Consider the following 17533-nt stretch of genomic DNA (forward strand, 5'->3'; position numbering starts at 1 on the left):
TGAAACTGTTTGACTCACCCAAGTCAGAATTTCTAATTAGATTTTAAATAAAAAGGGGTGGGAGGTTGTCCTAATAGCTGCTCATCCTCTACCCCATAAAGTACACCTAATTTAAGTTTTGCAGATCAGATATCAAACACTTGAAAATAAGGGTATATATTTACAAAGATTTTAAACTGATAGGCAGGTCATAAGGAAAATATTAAATTGCTGAAAACATATTTTCTGAACGTTTTCCCTAATTTGGCCCAAGAAGAAAAACTGGTAGATTGTCTTGATAGATATGTAACACTTTCAGGGCCACAAAGCATTTTATACAGACTCTATTTTGAACCAACAACAATCCTTTAAGTTTTATACTGAAAAGATTATTTTCACCATTTTACAGATTAGGAAATTTAAGTTCAGGAAAGCTCTCATTTATCCAGTCATACAGCTAGTAAGTACTGGAGAAGGGTGGAATAAGACTCAATTCTTCTGAACACCTCTAGGGAGTCTAGAACTATGTCCACTATGCCACACTCAAAGAGGATAAAAACATATTTGAAACAAAATCAAGCAAAGTAATCACTCTGGACTGACTCTCCCAGAGCTAGGCTGGCTTCCTGTCAGGCTTCTAGGGTACCCCAGAGGGATCAGAGATATCTTTCTTTAACAATACTGGCTTGAGACATCTGCTGCCAAGATGGCAGAGTCAGGAAGGAAGTCCCCGGATCCCTCCCAAATTCCCCTCCAAACAACTTGGAAACTGCCTCAGAACTGATTTAGGAGTGGGCAAGCAGCTTACCAGCTCAAAAAGAAAGGTCTGCCTCACTGGGGTGGGAAGGGATGGAGATGGAGAGAAGCAGCCCACACAGAAGGGGCCCTGCAGCAAAGTTCTGAGACCCAGGGTAATCCACCAGTGAGGCCCAGTCCCTTTGCAAGTCAGCTACAAGGGATGAAAACAAGCAGTTCATGAGGCCCCAACCTAGTGGTTCAACCCCTGGAAAAGGCCACCAGTTAGGCCTTACCTCCACTGCCAACCAGTGGTGAGGCCCTGCTTCGGGGGCTAGACAACAGTGAGATCCCAGCCCTGGGGTGAGCTAGCAGTAAGACCATGCCCCTGGGGCTACTCAGCAGTTAGACCCTGCCCCCATGGCCAACCAGCAGAGAAAGCACACTGCCACAGGAGGCTAGCAGGAAGGTGCCACACCCCAGTACAAGCCAACAGGGAGGCTCCCCCTCCAATGCAAACCAGCAGCTAGGCCCTGAGGCCAAATGAAAGCCAGGAGCAACATCCCAAGCCCCAGCACAGGAAGCTGGAGACAGTGCAGGAGCAGAGCCCAACTGTCACATAAAAATACCAAGTCACAAAATGGGCAGAAAAATGAGCAAAAAAAAAAAAAAAACAACAAAAAAGAACTTGACTATAGGAAGATATTATGGTGATAGGGAAGATCAAGGCACAAACTTAGAAGAGGACAACAGTGTAAAAATGGCTATATATGAAGACTCAAAGAAAAATGTAATTTGTTCTTAGGCACAAAAAGAATTCCTGGAAGAGCTTAAGAAGGATTTTTAAAAGCAAGTTAAAGAAGTAGTGTTATGCCCTGCCCCGCCCTTTTCAGTTTCTCCATCTTACCCCAGCTCATCCCACTGTTTGTACTCCCATCTCCACGGAACCCACTGTTTGTGTTCCCTTCTCCATGGAAATAATTCCGCCTCAGCTTGTCCCACTGTTTGTGTCTCCATCTCCACGGAAATCTAACTGTGTTCTTTCCCTTTAAATACTCTTTCTCTTCCCCAACTTGGGGCTGTTCGATTTGAGTAATTACTCCAAACAGTCCGCAATAAATCCACACCCAAATTTACATCCGGGTCTCGCTCGCTTTTTTTCAGCACAACAGTAGAAGAAAAATTAAGAAAAGAAATGAGAGTGATACAAGAAAATCATGAAAAAAGAGTCATCAACTTGGTAAAAGAAACCCCCCAAAATAGAAAAAGATATACAAAAATTCAAAGAAAATAACTCTTAAAAAACAGAAATGGCCAAAAGGAAAAGGAGGTACAAAAACCCACTTCAAAAAATTAGAAGTCAGGAAGTGGAAGCTAGTGACTCCATGAGACATTAAGATAGGATCAAAAAAAAAAACCAAAAAGAAGAAAATGTGAAATTTCTCACTGGAAAAACAACTGACCTGGAAAATTGATCCAGGAGAGAATGTTTAGAAGTACTGGACTACCTGAAAGCCATAAAAAAAAAAAGCCTGGACAGCATCTTTCAAGAAATTGTCAAGGAAAATGATCCTGATATTCTAAAACCAGAGGGTAAGACAGAAATGGAAAGAATCCACTGATCACCATCTGAAAGAGATCCTAAAATAGAAACTCCCAGGAACATCATAGCAAATTCCAGAGCTCCCAGGTGAAGGATAAAATGTTGAAAGGAGCCAGAAAGAAACAATTCAAATATTGTGGAACCACAGTCAGGATTACACAGGATTTAACAGCTTCCATATTAAAGAGTCAGAGGGCTTGGAATATGGTATTCCGGAAGACAAAGGAGTTAGGATTACAACGTAACACAATACAATATAATCAGGGGTGAAGCAAAGATGCCCATTATCACCTCTGTTATTTAATTATGTACTGGAAATACTAGCTATAGCAATAAGAGAAGAAAAAGAAATTAAAGGAATAAAAATAGGCAACAAGGAAGCAAAACTGTCATTCTTTGCAGATGATGTGATGGTATATTTAGAGAATCAACTAAAAAACTACTTGAATAATTAACGACTTTAGGAAAGTTGAAGCATACAAAATAAACCAACATAAATCATCAGCATTTCTATTTATTAGCAACAAAGTACAGCAGCAAGAGACAGAAAAAAAAGTTCCATTTAAAATAACAATAATAAAATATTTGGGAGTCTACTTGAGAAGACAAATCCAGGAACTATGTAAACACAATCACAAAACACTTCCCACACAAAGTCAGATCTAAACACTTTGAAAAATATCAATTGCTCATGGGTAAGCCAAGTCAATATAATGAAAATGAAAATTCTACCTAATCTATTTATTCTGTGTCATACCAATTAAAGTATCAAAAATTATTTTACACAGATAAAAAAATCATAAAATTCATCTGAAAGAACAAAGGTTAATAATACTCAGGAAATAAAGGAAAAAAAATGTGAAGGAATATGGTCTAGTCACGCCAGATCTCAAATTGTGTTTTAAATCCAATAATGGCGAAGAAATAGATGGAAGATCAGTGGAATAGATTAAGTACCCATTGCATTAGAGTAAATGGTCATAACAATCCAATATATGATAAGCACAAAGATCAAAGCTTTTGGGACAAAACCTCATTGTCTGACAAAAACTGCTGGGAATACCAGAAAGCAATATGGTAGAGACTAGGTAAAGACTAACATTTCACACCATATACCGAGATAAGGATAGATGATTTACACATAAAGGGTGATAGTATAAGCAAATTAGGAAGGCAAGGGATAGTTTACCTGTCAGATCTATAGAAAAGGAAAGAATTTAGGACCAAATAAAATATAAAGAGAATTACAAAACAGAAAGTAGATCATCTTGATTATATAAAATGTAAAAGTTTTTGCATAAACAAAACCAATGCAACCACAATTAGAAGGAAAGCAGAAAATTTGGGTGGGGGGTGGGGGAAATTGCAGCAAGTATCTCTGAAAAAGACTTCATTTCTCAAATATATACAGAACTGAGTCAAATTTATAACAATACAGGTCATTCCCCAACTGGTAAATGGTTAAAGCACATGAACAGTCAGTTTTCAGACAAAGAAATCAAAGCTATCTATAGTCACATGAAAAAATGCTCTAAAACACTATTGATTAGAGAAATGCAATTTGAAACAACTCTGAGGCATCACCTATATATGGACAAAGAAAGAGTTTATGACCAAACAAAATGTAGAGAGCATTACAGAAAGCAAAACGGATGATTGTGGTTAATGAAATTAAAAAGCTTTTGCACAAACAAAACTAATGCAACCAAAATTAGAAGGAAACCAGGAAACTGGAGGGTGGGTAGAGAAGAGAATTTTATAGCCAGTTTCTTTGATAAGGCCGCATTTCTCAAATATAGAGGGAACTGAGCCAAAATTTATAAAAATAAGAGTCATTCTCCAGATGAGAAATGGCCAAAGGGTATGACCAGGCAGTTTTCAGAAGACAAAAATCAAAGCTATCAATGGTCACATAAAAAATGCTCTAAATCACTATTGATTAGAGAAATGAAAATTAAAACAACTCTGACATATCACCTCGCACTTATCAGATTGACTAACATGATATCGAAGTAAAATACAAATGCTGGAAGGAATGTGGAAATATTGGGACACTAATACATTGTTGATGGAGTTGTGAACTGAGCCAGCAATTATGGAGAGTAATTTGGAACTATGCCCAAAGGGATGTAAAACTCTGCATACCCTTTGATCCAGCAATGCCACCACTAGGTCTATATCCCAAAGAGATCAAAGGAAATAGAAAGGATCTATTTGTATAAAAATATTTATAGCTTTTCTTTTTGTGGCAGCAAAGAACTGGAAATTGAGGGGATGACCATCAATTGGAGAATGGCGGAACAAGTTGTGGCTTATGATTGTGATAGAGTACTATTCTGCTATAAGAAATGATGAGCAGGATGGATTCAGAAAGCCCTGGGAAGATTTATATGAACTCATGCTGTCATTCATCTTTCATTCTCAAGAGAATCAATGACATCATGAGAGTCATGTCTTGACTTGTGTGTGAACTGGATTGAAGTGAAGCAGAGCTGAGCAAAGTCATTAGCCTCACTCTCTCCTCCAGGGTCATCAAAGTCCAGTAGCAAGACAAGAATTAAGACAACTGGTAATGGTCCAGGATGCCATGAACTCATATAAAATGAAGAGAGTAAAACTGGGAGAACATTGTACATAGTAATAGCAATACTGTAAGACGATCAGTTGTGAAAGACTTAGCTACTCTCATCAAAGGGAGGGAGCTAGATGGCTCAGTGGATAAAGCACTGGGCCTGGAGTCAGGAAGATGAGTTCAAATATGTCCTTTGACACTTACCGGCTATGTGACCCTGGGCAGGTCACTTAACCTGTTTGCCACAATGCATTAGAGAAGAAAATTGGAAACAACTCCAGGATCTTTGCCAAGTAAACCTCATGGACAGTATTGGCATGGTACGGTCCACGTGGTCACAAAGAGTTAGACAGGACTGAGGAACTGAATAACATTCTGATCAGTACAATGATCCAAGATAATTCCAAAGGACCCACGATGAAAGATGCTATCTACCTTGAGAAAGAGCTGAGGAACTCTGAATGCAGAGTGAAACATATTTTTTTAAACCTTCTTTATTTTTATTATTTTATTTTGTGTTTACTTTCGCAATATGGCTAAATAGGTTTTGCATGATTTCATATGTATACCTGATATCAAATTGTTTACTTTCTTAGAGAGAGGGGAGGGGTGGGAGGGAAGGAGGGGGTTTGGAACTCAAAATTCTTAAAAATGAGTTTTAAAATTTTTTTACATGTAATTGGGAAATATTTAATAAAATAAAAATAGTTTTTGTTTTGTTTTTTTGGAGGGGAGAAGGGAAGGCAATTGGGGATAAGTGACTTGCCCAAGGTCACACAGCTAGTGTGTCAAGTGTCTGAGGCCACATTTGAACTCACGTCCTCCTGACTCTAGGGTCGGTGCTCTACTCACTGAGCCACCTAGCAGCCCCAAATAAAAATTTTTTTTAAAAAAAACCTTTACCATTTACCACAGTCTCTAAGGTCCTGAATTTTGAAATCCTATTGTTGACTGTAACCGCCCAAACTTCTGCCTCTCCCTCTTTTCCCCCACTCTAAAACTGTCCTTAGCTATCATCATGACCTCTGGAAAAAGAACACAGTAAAAGGCTTAATAGACATTTGTCCAATTATTCTGCAAAGCAATGTACTAGGGCTTCTTGGTTTTTTGGGTTTTTTTCAGTTGTTCAGTAACGTCCAACTCTTTGTGACCCCATGGATGATAGCGCACCAGGCCCTTCTATCCTCTACTACCTCTCAAAGTCTGTTCAAGTTTATGTCTGTTGTTTCCATGATACTACACATCCATTTCATCCTCTGCCATCCCCTTTTTCTTTTGCCTTCGATGTTTCCCACCATTAGGGTCTTTTCTGGTGAATCTTGTCTTCTCATTGTGTAGTCCAAGTATTTAAGCTTCATCTTCAGTGAACTTTCAGTGAATAGCCTGAATTAATTTAAATATTCATTGATTTGATCTCCTTGCTGTCCAAGGGACTCTCAAAAGTCTTTTCCAGCACCACAATTTTAAAATGTTGATTCTGCAGTGCTCAGTTTTCTTTATAGTCTAACGTTCACAGCCATACATTGCTACTGGAAAAACCAGAGCCTTGACTATATAGACCTTTGACAGCAAGGTGATGTCTCTGCTTTTTAGTCCAGCTTTGCCAGAGCTTTCCTTCCAAGGAGCAAGTGTCTTTTAATTTCTTGGCTGCAGTCACCACCTATAATGATCTTTGATCCAAGAATATAAAATCTGACACTGCTTCCATTTCTTCTCCCTCTGTTTGCCAGGAAATGATGAAACCAGTTACCAAGATCTTAGTTTTTTTGATATTAAGCTTCAAGCCAGCTTCTACACTTTCCTCTTTCACCCTCATCAAGAAGCTTCTTAATTTTTTTTAACTTTTTCTGTCATTTTTTTTCTTTTCTCTTTACTTCACTTTTTTTTAACAGAATGGTATTGTCTATATATATGATATTGATATTTTTCCCAGAAACCTTAATTCTGGCTTTTGATTCATCTAGCCTGGCACCCCTTGTTTATCTATCTATCTATCTATTTATTTATTTTAAATTTCAACACTCATTTTTATAAGATTTTGAATTCAAATTTTTCCCTCTTCCTCCCCTCTCCCCTCCCCAAGACAGCATGAAATCTGAAATAGGCTATACATGTGCAATCATATTAAACACATTTCCACATGATTCATATTGTGAAAAAAGAATCAGAACAAAAGGGAAAAAACAAGAGAAAAAAAAAACAACCAAAAAAGAGAAAGAGAGACAAAACAGTGTGCTTCAATCTGCATTCAAACTCCCTAGTTCTTTCCATCATGAGTCTTTTGGAATTGTCTTAGATCATTGCATTGCTGAGAAGAACTAAGTCTATCAAAGTTGGTCATCACACCACACAATGTTGCTATTACTGGGTACAGTGTTCTCCTGGTTCTGCTCACTTCACACACTCATGTAAGTCTTTCCAGGTTTTTCTGAAGTCTGCCTACTCACCATTTCTTATGGAACAATAGTATTCCATTACATTCATATACCACAACTTGTTCAGTCATTCCCTAATTGATGGGCATCCCCTCAATTTCCAGTTCTTAGTCACCACAAAAAGAACTGCTATAAATATTTTTGTACATGTGGGTCCTTTTCCTGTTTTTATAATATCTTTGGGGCTACAGACCTGGTAGTGATATTGCTGGATCAAAGGGTATGCACAGTTTGGTTATCCTTTGGGCATAGTTCTAAATTGCTCTCCAGAATGGTTGGATCACTTTACAACTCCACCAATAATGTATTAGCATCCCAATTTTCCCATATCTTCTTCAACATTTATAATTTTCCTTTTTTATCATACTAGCCAACCTGATAGGTGTCATGTGGTGCCTCAGAGTTGTTTTGATTTGCATTTCTCTAATCAATAGTTATTTAAAGCATTTTTTCATATGACTATAGATAGCTTTAATTTCTTCATATCCTGTTCATATCTTTTGACCATTTATCAATTGGGGAATGAAATGTTCTTATAAATTTGACTCAGTTCTGTATATATTTTAGAAATGAGGCCTTCATCAGAGATACTGCCAGGCTGGCATTTCTCATGATATACTCTGCACATAAGTTATATAGATAAGGTGACAACCTACAGCCTTGATATGCTCCTTTCCAATCTTAAACCAATCAGTTGTTCTATGGTCAGTTCTAACTATTGTTTCCTGGCCTGAATACATGTTTTACAGAAGACAGGTAAGATGATCTGGTACTCCCATCTCTTTGAGGACTTGCCACATTTTGTTGTGATCCACATACTCAAAGGCTTTCATGTAGGCAATGAAATAGTAGATTTTTTTTTTCTGGAACCCTCTGGCATTCCCCATAATCTAAGGAATGTTGGCAATTTGGTCTCTAGTTCCTCTGCCTCTTCGAAAATCAGCCTGTTCTTCTGGTAATTCTCAGTTCACATATTGGTGAAGGCTAACTTGCAGAATCTTAAGCATAACCTTGCTGGTGTGTGAAATGAGGATAATTGTTCAGTAATTTGAACATTCCTTGGCATTCCCCTTCTTAAGGGCTGGGACATAAACTTATTTTTCCAATCCAGTGACCACTGTTGTGCTTTCCAGCTAGGTTTTAGGCGAAATCTTAAGTCAATTAAGATCTCTGTCTCAGAGAGCTTATAATATTTAGGAGACATAAGACATAGATATAAATATAATGCACAATAGAATGGTATAAGAACTGGACGTATATTTCACTGGCACAGGAAATTTTTGGGTGAGGAAAATTCGAATAATAGTCTTAGCATGTTGCCTGGAGCACTGAAATGTTAAATGATTTGCTTATGGTTGTTTAGCCAGTATCTGTCAAATCTTTCTATCCTCAAGGCCCATTCTCTACCCACTATCCCACAATGCAAAATACAATATGACAAATTCAGAAAAGCAAAGTGCTATGGGACTTCCAAAGAGGAAAAAAAATCATTTCAAATGAGGGAATCAGGGAAAACTTCATGGAAGAGGTGGCATTTGTTCTAAGTCTCTAAGTGTAATTGAGAAAAACATTCCAAATGTAGGAAAGAATGTGATTAAATAAAGCCAGAAAAGCATAAAATATGTTCAGGGACCATAACATACGTAAAAGAGAGTGTTAGGAAAGAAGATTAGAATTGTCTCCTGGAGCCACGCTGCAGAGAAACTTGAATGTTAGGCTAAGGTGCTGGGCAGAATAAATGGCACTAAAAACCTTTTTTAAATGTCAGTATTTACTAGTAGGATCCTCACTAACAAGTTGGCCAGTAGGTCATGAATTCTTTGGCCATGGATACTTAGTAAACACATAAAGATTCAAATGGTCCTTTAGTCCTGGGTAATCTCATTTCACTTCCACGGTGACAAGAGCAGAGGAGGGCTAAGGATGCTAAATATCAAACCTTACTTAGGCCACCACCAAACATCAATGTTTGCAATACAAGACAATCCCTAGGAGGGTATCTTAGGTCCTTAAATATTCTATATGTAGGATCCTATGATCCTATACAATACATGAGCGGTGTAGACAGTATTTTAAGAGGAAAAGGAAGGGAAAGATGTGTGTTTGTGTGCAAGCGTGTGGGTGAGTGTGAGAGACAGAGAGACAATCGAGAGAGACAGAGATATAAAGACTGAAACAGAGAGAAGAGACAGAGAGAGAAGAAAGAGATGGAGAGACCAGAGAGATAAAAAGACAGGAGCAACAGACATAGACAGAGAGACACAGAGTCAGAACGACCGAAACTAAAAGACATGGGGAGAGAAGAGATAGAGACCAAGAGAGATGAAGAGAGAAGAAAGAGGAAAGATAGAAGAAGAAGAGAAGAAAGAGTGAGAGAAAACAGAGATAAGAGAAAGGAAGGAAGAGAGATGGAAGAGAGGGAGGAAGGGAGAGTACAAATAGAAGAATAAAAGGGGAAGAAGGGAGGGGGAAAGAGAGAATAGAGGAGAGGGAGGGGGAAAAAGAGGAAATAGTAGAGAAATAGAGTGGGAAGGGAGAAAGAGGGAGAGAGAGGGAAGAGAGAGAAGAGAGAGAGGGAAGAGAGACAGGGGAGGGAGAGAGGGAGAGGAGAACAGGAAAAGGGAGAGAAGAAGAGAAGGAGAAGGAGGGAGGGAGAGAGGGGGAGTGAGGGACAAGGAGAGAGAGAGAGAGAGAGAGAGAGAGAGAGAGAGAGAGAGAGAGAGAATGAACACCTAGGTTTCCTGGCTCTACTACCTACTACTTAGAGCAAATCACTTCAAGTTCTCTGGTCTTCAAGGTCTTGGTCTGTGAAATAAGGATTCTGGTCCCACCAAGTCCCCTTCTCTATCTTAATTATTTGAGTTATGTTAAGGTACTAGTGATTTGATGTGTTACTCTTTCCAGGAGTATTTGCCTTTAGAAAGATGCACCAGACTCCTTTGGCAGCTGCCTACTCACCTATACGTAGAGCTGACCCCATTGGTCTGGGTCTGATTTATAATTTTTTGAAGAACATTAAATAATAATCAGAAGCTTTCACCTCCCCTTCAAGGCATTTTGAAGTCCTCAGAGGAAAAGAATAACAGAGCATGCAGGACTATTTTTAAACCTGTTTATGCCAAAGTTAAATTGGTACAATTGTTACATACTATGTACTTTAAATGGCCATTTTTAACTCTTTCCTGAGTAATCAAGCAAAAGCTGGTTAGCCATCTCCTGAAATGTTGTAGAAGGAATCCCTATATAAGAGTGAGGTTGGACCAGATTATAGTGAAAAGAATACTGGAGTGGAAATCAAAAGACCTGGGTTCTACTCTTAGCCCTGTCTCTAACTAACTAACAGTATAAACTTGGGCAAGCTGCCTGACTTTTTGGGCTTCAGTTTCCTCATATGTAAAATTAAGAAGGTAGACTAGATGATCTCTAAGGTCCCTTCCAGTTCTGAGTCTGTGAAATTGTGTATGACCTTGGGCAAGTAACTATACTTCACCTCCACCAAAAAAAAAATGAATGATTTCATTAAACTCTGTAATTCTATAACTGCTAAGTCTGAGACTCTATACTTCTATAAACTCCTTTTCTCAATCAGCTTCAATGGCAAACATTTATTTTTACTAAAACAACATAAAAATCTATCTTTAAAACTATGTGACTTTTAAATGTCACCATAAGAAGCATGCTGTCCACCTCCTGATAGAGAAGTGATGGACTCAGGAGCCAATAGAGAGACAGCTTTGTGGACATGGCCAATGTGAGAGCTTGTTTCATTGGACAAGTCATGTTTGTTATAAGGGTCTTATTTTTATTTTATATAGCGGGAGAGAGAGAAGGAGGAGAGGGAGAGAAAGTGGGGTTTTGTTAATTGAAAATTAAATAGATGAGTTGTGATCTTAATTTATGGAAGGAGTTTCTCATGTTGATAAAATCACAAATCAAAAGTATTTACGTTGTATTTTTGGTTTTGTGATTTTCTCAGTGTAGGAAACTCCCATGTAGTAACTTAGCCTTAGAACTGCCTGACACTGAGAGATTCCGTGACTTTCCCAGGTCACATAGCCAGTAATTGTTAGAGGTAGGATTAGAACCGAGTTCTTCCTGACTCCAAGTTCATCTCTAAACTTTTCTGTCTTTTCTCATACTATCTTACATTATCTTTCCCTCTTTCCTTCTCTCTGCATGTATACATGTGTACACACATATGTGTAAATATACATAAATGTAGATAGATATGTATATGTCTATACACACATAGAGATAGATAGATAGATAGATAGATAGATAGATAGATAGATAATTTGCTTTAAAAAGAAATGAAATGAAAACCTTAAAGGAAGAGAAAGTTCTTTCCCTATTAAGTCCTTACTACGTGTTAGGCATTATGCTAAGCACTGGGAAACAAAGAAGACCCCCCAAAAAAAATCATCCCTGTTCTCATGGAACTCTCATTCTAATGGAAGAAAAGACATCAAATATTAACAAGGTAGATACAGCAGTAGAAATCAAAGATCATTTCAGAGGTAAAGCACTGGAGTAATGGGGTCAGGAAGGAAAGGATTTATCCTGGAAGGTGTGATTTGAGCTGGGTCTTGAAGGAAGCCAAGGAAGCTAGGAGGACAGGCATGGAGGACAGAGACAAAACACTAAGTGTGAGGAGCAGCAAGGTCGGTATAGCCGAATCATAGAACGAGTGAGGGGGAATAAAATATAAGAAGAAAAAGGGAGGAAAGGGCCATGTCATGAAGGATTTTAAATGCCAAACAGAGGATTTTATATTTGTGCCTGGAGGCACTAGGGAGCCCCTGGAGTTTATTGAGTAGAAGTGGCATGGCTAGACCTGCATTTCAGGGAGATTACTTTAGCAGCTGAGTATAGGCTGGATTAGAATGACAGACCTGAGGCAGGGAGACCAGTTAAAAGGTGATTTCAATAGCTGGGCCTCAAGGTAATGAGGGCAGGATCTAGCATAGGGGCTGTCTGAGTGGAGAGAAGAGGGAAACAGAAACAACAGGTGATAGATTCTCCCTCCTGGAGGGTCTTTGAGCAGAATGTGACTGATACTTGCTGGCGATGTTACAATGGGTATTCTGTCTGTGAAGAATGTGTTGGATCAGATGGACGCTTCTAATTCTGTTTCTGTGATTCTGTTATTTGCAAGGTAGGAAGACTAAGAGTATGGAATACTCTGTAAATACTGGACTTCATTGATGTGTTGGTTAATTTTACTGAACTCTTTATTTTTTCACTTTTTTTCTTTGTTATTAGGGCAGGCTCCCTCCAAAGGAGGGTACTGGCCCTCAACAGAGCTGGCACGGGGTGGGGATGGGGTGGTTAATGGGCAATATCTGCAACAGAGATTAACGTTGGAGAAGGCATGGTGCCTTTGCCTCCACTCAAGTGTTCCTTTAATGCCCCAAGTGGCGTGGACGTGACCCTGAGTTCTTGAAGGCTATACTTGATGAATGCAAGTCTTGGCCAGTCCTACCACACTGGAGAGTCTTTGACCACATACTTAGAAACAGACTTTGTATTTGTTGTCTAAAGACCAGACTTAGTGTTGAGAGAGCAAGATTCAACACTAGGTTGGTTAATTAATTTTTCTGTCACAGAAACTCACAAGCATCTCCTATAGCATCAACAGAGAAAGCAAGTGGGTGCAGTGGTAGAGTTTTGACTTTGGAGTCAGGAAGACCTGAGTTTGAATATTGCCTCAGAATTTTACTAATCCTGTGACCTTGGGCAAAGTCATTTAATCTCTCTCAGCTTCAATTTCCCTGTCTGTAAATTGGGGACAGCTAAGTGGCACAAGGGATAGAGTGCCAGGCCTGGAGTCAGAAAGACTCATCTTTCAGGGCCTTAAATCCAGCCTCAGACACTTACTAGCTGTGTGACTCTGGGCAAGTCATTTAACCTTGTTTGCCACAGTTTCTTCATCTGTAAAATGAGATGGAGAAAGAAATGGCAAACCACTGCAGTATCTTTGCCAAGAAAATCCCAAATGGGGTCAGGAAGAGTCAGACACGACTGAAAAACAACGAAACAACAATAAATTGGGTATAATGGCAACAACTACTTCACAAGGTTGTTGGGAGGATGAGAGCACTTCGCAGTCTTAAAGCACTATATAAATGCTAGCTATTATTATTAAAGAGATCAGCATCTAGGAGGATGTCTTAAGCTTTTCACAGGTCTTTGAAACAAGTGGTTTTAATAGGGTGCAGAGTTCTAAAATCTATTCAGAATTAAGGAATTATTGTTCCTTTTACTACTCGGGGACAGATTTTTCTCTGTATCTTTTTTTCTTTTGTTTTTATTTTTAATTTTTTTCTACTACCAAGCATTTAATATATCTCAATTTCCTCCCTCCCCCAACACACACACACACACACACACACACACACACACACACACACACACGAAAAAGAAAAGGAGAATCCTTGTAACAAACACGCATAGTCAAGCAAAACAAATTTCCACAATGGTCACCTCCAAAAATATTTAGTCGATCACATCTCTGTTAGAAGGGGATAGTATTCATTCATTTTTCTGCAGTTTCTCCAACCTTCATCGTTTTCCGTTTTTGTTCACTTTGCCAACTAATGGGTAACAGGTAGAAGCTCACAGTTGCTTTAATTTGCATTTGTCTAATTATTAGTGATCTAAAGCCTTTTTAAAATATGGTTGTTGGATTTCTCAGACTTCTTCTTTTGAAAAATGCCTGTTCATATCCTTTGACAATTTATCTATTGGGAAATGGCTCTTGTTCCTACAAATTTTTATCAGTTCCTTATATATCTTGGATATGTGACCTTTATCAAATAAACATGCTACAAAGAACTTTTCCCAGTGAAGTCTTTTCCTTCTAATTTTAATTGAATAGGTTTTATCTGTTCAGAAACTCTTAGACTTTATATAATCAGAACTGTGTATTTTATATTCTATGAGCCTCTCTATCCTTTTCTGGGGTCATGGTCTTTTCTCCTATCTATAGATTCAAAAAGTAATTTTTCCCCTGCCCTTCTCAAATTTGTTTATTTCGCCTTGTATGGCTATCAGGTATCCATTTGGAACTTATCTTGGTATATAGTGCGAGATGTTGGTCTATACATAATTTCTACCTAAAGTCTATTTATCCTGGTAGCTGAGGTATTTGGGGTTATTTAACATTAGGTTTGCCCACTCCAATAAATTGCATGCCTGGCTCTACATCAGGCTTGTACAGCCTGCAATGCCATCAAAGGATTTCAGGCAGCCTGAGGAAAAAACAAACGAAACTCCACACTTTTTGAGGGCCACCTGTAATCCTTTGATGGGCTATAGGTTGTGTAGGCCTGCTCTACATAATCCATTGGCAGTTTGATTGGCATGGACTGGATAAAGTAATAGTTTTGTCATTTTTATTATACTGGCATAGCCAACCCATTTTTGCATATCTTAAGCACTTTATTTCCATTTTCAAGATTCTTCCTCAGCTAGTTTGCAGTTTACTCGATGACTTTCCAATTAAACTCCAGCTATGTGTAGCTTTTGCCCACCACAGCCAAGCTTTTTCCTCTGAGTCCATTTTCAGAAGCAGGGGGAGGATGGGCTGCAAGGTTCAAGAAATGGTAATATATGGCTATTTTTTTTTTTGGAAATTACCAGGTCTAAGATCCTTATTGTGGTGACTGGAGTCATAAAATAATATGTTATTATGGACCTTAGAGATCATCTAAGTCAATATGCCTCATTTTACAGCTAAGAAACTGAGGCCAGTTAGTGGCAGAACTGACACAGACACAGCTCTTCTGGCACCCAGGCCAATGCTCACTCCATAAAACCATTTTTCAGCTTTCTGCTCTTCTGAAGCTTCACTTTTCCCCTCACGGAATAGGTAGTAGCATATTATAAGCATGAAAAAATAATACCCAGCGAGACATTTTTGTTAGCCTCGGTCTTCATGATTTATATGTCTGCTCCACTTGCCTTTAGGCAGCTCAAAAGTGGGCGCTAACAGCAACAACAACAGATCTGAAAAGGCAGGATGAGTGAGCTTTGTTTTCTTGGGGCCAAACAGACAGCCTCTGATGATTTCCCCGTTTGCCTAGAACAAATGATCTTTCTTAGACTTATGCACTTCTCCATATCACATACTATTTTTACTGTTTGGTCTTGCCTGTTACTTCATTTCACGGCTATCAGAATAATAAACCAGATATGCAAGCGCTCATTTTTACCTTGAATAGACAGATCCTGACTTTTCATGGCTCTTTGGGACATTTCTGAATGTAATTACTTGTGGTAAAGAGATGGAGGTGACCAAATTAGGAATGAAATTATCTGTGCCAGTCGTATAACTGTGGTTGGCGGACAGAGGTTCAGCTTTGGGTTCTGGACCACCTGAGGCCAAGCCCTGCTTCAGGCAGATATTAACTGTGGGGTGATGGATGGATAAAGCCGCTTAACCTCTTGGTGCCCTCTGGCACTGAACTGCAGACAAGTTAATGGGCTACATTGGTAAAAGGAATTTCCAGAGTTGGTCTTCTGTATGCTGGTTAAATTTTAGGTCAGGACAAAAGAAAACTTTTATTTTATCTTGAATTGTTCTGTGTACATTTCTCACCCATTTCGTGAAATGGTAAAGCAACTTGAGAGCAGGGACGACTTTATTTTTCTCTGTATTCTCCACAGAACCTTGCAGAGACTTGTACAATGCACTACTTAAAACTAACAAGGCACCTGCCCTCAAGGAGCTTATGTTCTAGTAGATGAACAAATGAATGCTGAATATGACAAATGTGTATTTCAGAACATGTTCATGTAACAGTAACAACCTTTATATCTTCCAGGTTAGATACCGTGGGAAGAAATAAAGGTAAAAGGCACAGGTTTCATTTTAAGATTTAATTTTATTTGTTAGTGTTTCCTGAAGTGTGCCTGAGCAGAAGTGTGTTCCCATTGCCCAGGGAATAATGAAGTAAGATTTTCAGAGGGAAGCAGGTAGATTATGTGGTTAAAGATAAAAAGATTTCATTGGAAAGGATCTTAGAGATCAAGTAATCCAACCCTCTCATTTTACAGACGAGGAAACTGAGGCACAGGAAGGTTTCAGCCCAAGGTGTCCAAGGTCACAAATATAAGTGCCAGGGCAAGCACATGAACCGAAGTCCTTTAAACTCAAAGCCAGTTGTAACAGATATCAACCCAGCTAAGATTTAAGCTTGGGTTTTTAGGTTTATTGGGATGAAATAGTTGGGGGGTTCAGAAAACAAATCATCCATTTGGCCCCGAAGTTCCAGACGCCAATTTTAGGGGACTTCAATCATCCAAACACCAGATGGATGTCTCCATCTGCTTTCCTTATGATGTTGGCTACATTGATTTCATTTGTACACGCACTTTTAATGGAATTGAAATTATCCATTAAACACCTCACTCTGCTGCTATCTCTCGTTTATTCATAAACTGTTCACCTGTCCGGAAGTCTGACAGGTAACGCGCTCCACGTCATTATCGGTAAAATAAATTTCTGGTTGATTCAATTGGGACAGCATTGAATATATAAATTAGATTAGGCGAAATCGTCACGTGCTACAGATATTTTATACTGTCTAGAGTTAGTTTAAATGGGAAGCTCTCACTCTCTCTTCTTGCAGGGTTTTGTCGGTGACATACAGGAAGGCCGATCATTTATGCGGGTTTACTCTATACTACTTTGGGCTACTTCGCCCAAATTATTGTCTCAACTAACTTTTTGGTTGAGTCTTTAGGATTTTTTAAATATATCACCCATTATCGTCCGCAAAAAGAGACAATTCTATCAGCCTCATTTCCTATTCTGATTCCTTCTATTTCCTTCTCTTCTCTCATTGCCATTGCTACCGTTAGCGATCGCAGGCGCTGTCACTCCTGTTATTTTCTGAATTCTGTCGGCGGACCAACCTCGGGCCCTCCTCTCCTCCCCCTAAGCCCCAAAGTGCTCTTGTTCCCTGGGATATCGCACTCACTGGCGTGTGCTCTCGCGTCCTCACCTGAGGGCCAGGCCTGATCAGTCTGGGCAGCGCCGCCAGGCTGAAACGTCGGGAGGTGAAAGGTCGGGGGACCCTGAGGTGAAAGGTCATGAGGTGAACGGTCATGAGACCATGAAGTGAAAGTCCCTGAGCTGAACTGCCTGGAGGCCTCCTCCCCGTCTCACTCCGCTGCTTCGGGGCCTGCTGTTTGTTGATTCGGTGC

The sequence above is a fragment of the Trichosurus vulpecula genome, chromosome 4, assembly GCF_011100635.1.
Source record: "Trichosurus vulpecula isolate mTriVul1 chromosome 4, mTriVul1.pri, whole genome shotgun sequence".
NCBI lineage: Eukaryota > Metazoa > Chordata > Mammalia > Diprotodontia > Phalangeridae > Trichosurus > Trichosurus vulpecula.